The sequence below is a fragment of the Chrysochloris asiatica genome, unplaced genomic scaffold (assembly GCF_000296735.1).
Source record: "Chrysochloris asiatica unplaced genomic scaffold, ChrAsi1.0 scaffold00231, whole genome shotgun sequence".
Taxonomy (NCBI): domain Eukaryota; kingdom Metazoa; phylum Chordata; class Mammalia; order Afrosoricida; family Chrysochloridae; genus Chrysochloris; species Chrysochloris asiatica.
The window spans coordinates 3,199,349-3,206,214 of record NW_006408749.1 but is presented as its reverse complement, the minus strand read 5'-3'; the positions used below and the strand labels follow the sequence as shown (position 1 = coordinate 3,206,214).

Here is a 6,866-nt window from a genome sequence, read left to right as displayed (position 1 = left end):
TCCATGTTGAGTTGGTTTTTGTATAAGGTGTGAGGTGAAGGTCTTGTTTCAATCTTTTGCATATCGTTTTCTAGTTCTGCCAGCACCATCTGTTGAAGAGACTATCATCTCCCCATGCGATATATTTAGGTGGTTTGTCAAAAATCAGTTGGCTATAGTGCCCTGGACTCCCATGATGAACTTTTAAAATAATTTAAGTGACTCTTTTTCATGATGCTGCAGAGACCATTGGCTGCTTCACCATGAAGCTGAACATCTCCTTTCTAGCCACTGGCTGCCAGAAACTCATTGACGTGAATGATGAACGCAAGATTTGTACCTCTTATGAGAAACAAATGGCTGTAGAAGTTGCTGATGACTTGCTGGGTAATGAGGGGAAGGGTTGTGTTGTCCGCATCAGTGGTGGGAATGACAAGCAAGATTTTCCTATGAAGCAGGGTATCTTGACCCATGGCCATGTCTGCCTGCTTCTGAGTAAGGGGCATTCCTATAACAAAGACCAAGGATAACTGGAGAAAGAAAGCGCAAATCTGTCCTGCATTGTGGATGCCAACTTGAGTGTTCTCAATTTGGTTATTATAAACAAAAAGGAGAGAAAAATATCCCAGGATTGACTGATACAACTGTGCCTTGTTACCTGGGGCCCAAGAGAGCTATCAGGTTCCGCAAACTTTTCAATCCCTCTAAACTATAATTTCTGCTTCTAAAGTTGTAGGTGCCAAAGGATCTTCAATTAGATGGGTCATGCCAGGGAATAGATATTGAAACTAAGTATGAAATAACCCCTTAAGATTTGATTTCCTGAGATATTATAAATAGTCTATTATGAAAATTATAGTGCAGTTGTTGTTAAGTGCCGTCGAGTCAATGTTGACCCAATAGCGACCCTGTATAGGGTTTCCAAGGAGCAGCTAGTGAGCTTGAACCACTGACGTTGCAGTTCAAATGACCTCTGGTAGGGTAGTGGTTATGAATCGGGCTGCTAACCTCAAAGTCGGCAGTTCGAAACTACCAGCTGTTCCGTGGGAGAAAGATGAGGTTTTCTGCTCCTGTAAAGATTTGCAGCCTCGGAAATCCTGTGCAAGGTCGCTATGAGTTGAAACTGACTTGACGGTACTTAACAACAACAAAGAAGATGATGTCTGCCAGTATGTTGTGAGAAAGCCACTGAACAAAGATGGAAAGAAACCCAGCACCAAAGCACCCAAGATTCAGCGTCTTGTTACTCCACGTGTCCTGCAACACAAACGTTGTCATATTGCTCTGAAGAAACAACGCGCTAAGAAAAATAAGGAAAAGGTTGCAGAATACACCAAGTTTTGGGGCAAGAGGATGAGGGAGGCCAAAGAAAAGCATCAGGAACAGATTGCCAAGAGATAGAGGCTGTCCTCTCTGAGAGCTTCTACCTCTAAGTGTGAGTCCAGTCAAAAATAAAATAGATTTCTATACGCTCATATTAAACAAACAAACAAACAAAAAACAATCTAAGTGAAACAATCGATCGTAAAGGTGCGTGGTGCTGTGGGGTAAAGCACTGGACTGGACTACAAGGTCAGTTTGAACCACAACGTTGGCAGTTCAAACTCACGTGTTGCTCTGACTCCACGGCACTTAACAACAACAACATAGAGACAAGAAATAGATGAGTTGTTGTCTGACAATGGGATGAATGGGAAATGGGAGTGACTCCTAATGGGAATGACTTTCTTTTGGGGGTGGTGAAAATGTTCTAAAAGTAGATGATGGTGATGGTTGTACAGTTCTGTGAGTATACTAAAAGCTATTGACTTATATGAACTTTAAATGGATGTGTCTTATGGTATATCTCTGTAAAGTTTTTGTTAAAAAATTAAATATAACATGATAAATGTAAGTCGAACCGACTCAATGGCACTACAACAACAACAACACATGTTAAGTCTAAACAGAAATTCTCCTGTATTTTGATCTGTTCCCCACAGATTGTTTACACACTGGGGTAAACACATCCACTTTGGAAACTTTCTAGTCTAAAGTGCCATTTCAATAGTCCTGAAAATAACTTTGTATTAGTTGCCAAAGCTTCAGAAAAGTACAACGTAATCCTGTCTCTTAACAATTGAAAGCCCAATAGTAAATAATTGGAGGGGGAAGACAAACAAAACAACAACTTAACAACCAGCAGAGAAATTCTGATTTAGACCTTGTTGTTGTTGTCAGGTGCCATCGAGTTGGAACCAACTCATAGCGACCCCATGCACAGCAGAACGAAACAATGTCCGATCCTGGGCCAACCTCACTACCGCCGCCACACTTGATGCCATCAATGATGCCATCTGGCTGATCCATCTCATTGGGGGTCTTCCTCTCCTTTGCTGACCCTCCATCTTACCCAGCATGACGTCCTTCTCCAGCGACTGTCCCCTCCTGACAATATGTCCAAAGTATGACAGATGAAGCTTAGCCATCTTGGTCTCCAAGGAGCACTCTGGCTGCACCTCTTCCGAAACAGATCTATTGGTTCTTTCGGCAGTCCATGGCACTTTTAGTATTCGCCTCCAACACCAAAACTCAAAGGCATCAATTCTTCTATGATCTTCCTTATTCACTGTCCAGCTTTCACATCTATATGAGGTTATTGAAAATACCATGGCTTGGGTCAGGCGCACCTTAGTCCTCAAGCTGACATCCTTGCTCTTCCACACTTTAAAAAGTTCCTGTGCAGCAGATTTGCCTAATGCAATACGTCGTCTGATCTCTTGACTGCTGCTTCCGTGAACGTTGATACTTGATCCAAGAAGAATGAAGGCCTTGACAACTTCAATCTGGAACCTAGTTCTCTGAGCAGAGTCAAGGGCAGGACGCCTGCCCATCCAGGCCACCCTGGAGGCTCGAGCACCTCCATAGTATGCCCCCGCCTTGAAAGGAGCTCTGTGTACCTTAAGGTGCTCAAGTAGAGTTGAGTGCCCTCAGATGGCCAGTAGAAGACTGAAAGATTTCTTTGCGGTGGAAGCTCCAACTCAGTGGCATTGAAGGCCCCTTCCAGCTCTAAAATTGTGTTCTCACTCTACACTCCACTCACATACTCATCTTCATCATGTGGGTTATTCTCATTTCTCCAAAAGGACCTTAATTGACCTTTATTTCATTTCCCTGTTGGGCCTGTTTTCCCTAATGGGGATTTCCTTAACCTAGGATATCATCTTAGCTAACTTTATTCTAGACAAGGGTAATTAATGTGACCTAAGGGATAGTAAACCCATGATCAAAATCTTCCTCATGATTTTTCTATTGGATTCTACAAATATCTAGAAATTTTAAAATCATTCTGAGCAATATACCAGATACATAAATAACATTTTTAGTAATCATACTCATCAAAATTTAAATTGTAGGGCTCAGGGCCAACATAATATTATATCATTCTTCTCAAGGTATCTATGTCTAATATTATTTTTTCACTGAATCCATTCCAGCTATGCTGTTTTCATACTGAATTCTTCTCATTTGTACGTATGAGTATTCATGAATGCTTCCTTTGAGAATTGTACACTGCAGATTGAGTCTAAGTATATTTATGTCACATTGCTGAAAGCCTGTAAATGATATATTCTATGAATTTCCACTTAAAGTTCTTATAAATCCTAGTGAAATGGAAAATGACATAACTATATGCAAATTCTGTGCACTGATGGTACATAGTTCCATTAAACACTTAATTTCATTTAAGGAAAATATGTAAACTTAATCCTTTGAACAGCGAATTGTGTCAATTTAGGCTATGTAGAGAGAGAGTATGGATGTTAGAAACCAGAGTTTTACCCATAAGGAAAACAGCTGTTGTCCAGGAGAATTACACATAACCACCTGGAGTCCTGGTGTTGCACTGTAGGATCAGCACTGAACTGCTAACCACAAGGTTGGTGGTTCAAATCCACTAGCCGCTCCTTGGAAACCCTATACAGGGTCACTATGAGTCGGAACTGACTCTATGGCACTTAACAGCAATAACACCTGTATCCTAACCAATGTTGAAGTGCTTGGCTCTTTATAGATCCTTTCTTTTTATTTTATGAGAGCTCCTTGAATTACAACACCCAGCCTTATTGCCTTGATCCAGGTCATACTGCACCTGTAGTTGTGTTGTTAAGTGCCGTCTACTGAGTTCTGACCCATGGCAACCCTTATAGAGGTACAGAAAACTGAGGTATTGGTATACCATATATATATATATATATATATATATATATATATATATACCCCTGGCATTTTGGCCCTAGACAATTTCATTAAAGTTGACCTTGCAATTCTGTCTCTGTGGTGTTTGTGTGCCACAGAGCCAGTTCCAACTCATAGTGACCCTGTATAGGGTTTCCAAGACTGTAAATCTTTACAGGAGCAGAAAGTCTCACTTTCTCCCTTATAGCAGCTGGTAGATTAGGCCTACTGACCTTGGGGTTAGCAGCCCAGTTCATAATCCACTACACTACCTGGGCTCCTAAATTCAACAGCATACAATTTCATTTACTCTTATGACTAATCTATATCTTTATATAATAGTTGCATGTAATATGTTTTTAATTTTTAATTATTATAATGCACTAAAGTTCTAACTGTAAGTACAAACAAGCAATTTTTCTAAAAGGTAAAAAGTTGATTTTAAAAAAAGTTTTTATTGTGAATTATATGATAGTTTTCACGGGAGAACATTAGCTTTACATTCATCCTATCTGATTTTGTTTCATTGCAGTGATAACCATTCCCTGCGTGCATCATCAAACAGCCAAAGGGTACACCCTGCAAGGTAAAAACTTGATTTTGCTAGAGTAAGGAAACTAACTGAAACATGCCTTTAATCTTTAAATAATTGTAATGTCAGAAAGGTTTAAGATTCTTCTTCTAGGATCTACCTATCAAAAACTGCTAATTTCTTCCACCCATGTTTTTTTTGTGGGGAGAAATAATTTATTGATGATCTTCTAATTACTAGGCATTCTCACTTATATATTCTATTTAATCATGACAATAATTCAAGGCAAATTTTATCAGTATTATATAAATAAATTTTTTAGAAAAGGTTCAAAGAGATTAAGTTCATTACCTAAAACAACATAAAAAAAAAGAGAGAGGAATAGGCAATTTCTGAATTCAAAATAGTTGTCTTTATCATATATATATTGTAAGCGGTACTGGGGAAAGGGGAAAGGGCTGACATAACATCGGGGAATTTTCCACCCAGACAGAAATAAACAACTGAGCATGGACCAGAAGAGCAAGAAAGTAGAAGGAATAAGGCAGGGCTTTCACACGGATAAATGAGAAGGAAGACATGGAAGTATAAGTGTTAAACATTTAAACTCAAGTCTGTCTTCCTTATTTCTAGGCTATAATACTCTTCTTCATATAGTTTCTTAATTCTGGAATATTATTTCCATCCAATTTTTTCCTGCAAAGTTTTTGGTAATCTGTCAAGGGACAACTCTGATGCAACCATCCAATGGATGTATTCCTCTCTTCCTCAGTCTCAGTAATCAGAATAAAAGGTGTACCTGCCAATCCCAAGCAAACACCACCCCTCAGTTGTTCCTATGGAGATTTAAATCATTCATTTTTAGTAATGCCCCAATGCCCCATTCCTCTTTTAGGGCATGATAGCTTCCACAAATTGAATTTCTAAGACACACCCCAACCTTCTATTAGCACAGACACCTGATTCCTGTGTAAGTCCCCATGAAACTTCACCAAATAATCCCATAATTTGGATACTGACATCCCTGTCATCTCCCATCACCACACTCCTATAAAATTTCATTAAAGGATCTTATGTGTCAAATCGCTGTCCCTCAATACCCCCTTAGTCCCGAGAATCTCCATGACCTCCAACTCATTGTTTTCCAATTCCTTGCAGCCCACATCCTCATACCTATCCATTCTCCACACAACACTCCTATTCTCCCACTACCAAAATCCAGTGGGACATATAGAGTCATCCAAGACCTCTGTCAGATTAATTAAGCTGTGTGTCCTACTTTTCTAGTAATTCCAAACCCCTACACTCTTCTGTCATGCATTTTTTACTCCACCACCCAAATCTCCTTCTCACTCTCTTTACTCTTCATCCTGTTCTAACCAACCATCACCCGTCACCAATTCAACATTTAATAAACCTATCAGCCTCCCTCCTATACCAAGCTCTACCACAACACAAATGATACTTCCTGGATTTGTTAGCCTCTACCTCATCACTTTTTCTAGCCACTCCAGCCCCCTTATGAACATGGTTTTCTCCCCAAAAAGGTCCAATATTCTCTAAAAGGATCATCACAAACATGCCAGAAGAACCTGAAAACCTCCTACAGGGTATCCAGACATTCATCCAACCCCTCCGGTACCCTACAACACCCACCACAGGACCAATAGGAAAGGCCCAAGATTTAACATCCCACCCTGTCTTGTGTATTACCTGACCCATTTTTCATTGGACTCTCCTGTAGAAACTTTCAAAACCCTTGCACATAAACCCTAAAACTCCCACCACCCACATATATAAGCTCCTATAGCGCCACAACAAGATCCCCTAAAGTTTGTAGCCTCAAACAATCCCTGTTCAACCACTTCCCCTCAGTCACCCCCTAAGATTTTCTTACCCCTCTCATATTACACCACCAGTAGGATCTTCAGCCACTTCACAACACTGTGACTCCAGACACCCCACATCCACTGATTACCCACCATTCAAAATGTGCTTCAAGGCAATAGGCTCCCAAGTCAGGGGAGACTGTCACATGTTGTCCATTAATAACACTCGGTGTTTCTGCATACTCAAATCTACAGGTTAGCACTAGAAGCAGGCACAACTCCAGCCTTGCCTACTTCATCTTCCTACA

At 40.2% G+C, this 6,866-nt stretch overlaps 1 pseudogene; it reads left to right on the top strand.

The window, feature by feature from the left end:
• Window positions 1-242: 242 nt before the first annotated feature.
• Window positions 243-1,434, top strand: LOC102815284 (annotated as a pseudogene).
• Window positions 1,435-6,866: the final 5,432 nt, after the last annotated feature.